This window comes from Octodon degus, unplaced genomic scaffold (genome assembly GCF_000260255.1).
Source record: "Octodon degus isolate 3935 unplaced genomic scaffold, OctDeg1.0 scaffold00048, whole genome shotgun sequence".
In the NCBI taxonomy this organism is placed as follows: Eukaryota; Metazoa; Chordata; class Mammalia; order Rodentia; family Octodontidae; genus Octodon; species Octodon degus.
The window spans coordinates 9,017,888-9,019,303 of NW_004524624.1; positions in this window are offsets into that span (position 1 = coordinate 9,017,888).

Genomic DNA, 1,416 nt, shown 5'->3' on the forward strand with positions numbered 1-1,416 from the left:
AAGAAAGGAAGGAAGGAAGGAAGGAAGGAAGGAAGGAAGGAAGGAAGGAAGGAAGGAAGAGCAAGCAAGCAAGTTTGCTTTTGTGGCATGGAACAGGATCAGAAAGTTGTGCACAAATTCAGCAGGAATGGTACAGGAGATGGATCTTTCCAGTAACTAGAGCATGTTCTTCTAAGCAATCAACCTCAAGTGATAGGTACAGAACATAGATGTAACAGTTTAGATACACAATGTCCCAAACCCTCATGCACTAAGAGGGGGCCTTCAGAAAGTGATTAGATCTATAACTAATTAATCCACCTATGTATGAATTCAGAGCTGAATATGCTGACAGGAGTGGGGACTGGCTGGCAGAGGTGGGTCACTGCGGACAAGACTTGGAAGGGCGTCTCTCCCTCTCCAGTGCCTCCTCCCCTCTCAGCTTCCCAGACACTGTGACATGAGCATCTCGCCTCTACCAGACCCTTCCACTTTGCCCATCTTGCCTTGAAACCAGATGACTATGGACTGAATCTTCTAAAAGCCATGAGCCCAAATAAACCCCTCCTCATTTAAGTTATGGGTGGTAAATATTTTTGTTCCAGCAATGAGAGAGTGACTGAGACAGTAGAAATGGATTTGAACCAGTGTGTCCCAAAATCTGGAGTTGTTTTGGAAGCCATAGCCAGATATCTTGTGTCAACCAACTGTCCTCTCCCCCATATACTTCAAAACTCTTTTCTCCTTTGTGCATTCACAATTGTCCTTGATAATCTGCTACACCCAGAGTCTAAATGATCATATACTTAAAAACCTGTTTGCCCTTTATTCATGGTCAGAAAGAAGCTAATCTTCATTTAAACACTCCCAGAAGAAGGGGAATGTATTTTATCCTTCCTCTACAACTAAAAAGAAAAAAAGACAAACAAAATAGTTGTGTTTGAGTTTCCATATTAGAATAGGTTGAATGCACTCTGACACTCCTCGGCAGGGGCCAGTTTCTAACAGAAATCAGCTCGGTTCAGCATGGACATCTGCAGGGGTCGGGGGCTCTTGGGCGGGGAACCTCAGCCTTGGCTGGACAAGGCCAGCTGTGCAGGTAGGATCTCGGAAGGGAAGTGGGGTCATGAGCCGCTAGGACACTTCTTTCGTGTCTGGGCCTTGGTAGATGTCTCTCTTCTCCCAGGAGGCCAAGAATTTTAGTTATCTGGGTGGAACAAAGGGAGAAGTTGCCTCCACGTTTATAAAGCCACGCCCATGTGTAGCATATTGATCGGGACCCCAGTGACTGCAGAGATGGAGGGGCTGGAATCCAGCTGGCCATCCAGGCAAGCACAGGTTCTTATTCTGCTGGAAGTAGAGGCTAGGTATTCTCTGGATGCCTGAGCCAAGTACAAAGAGTACAAAAGGTGATTAAAAGATGTGGGAAATATTTAC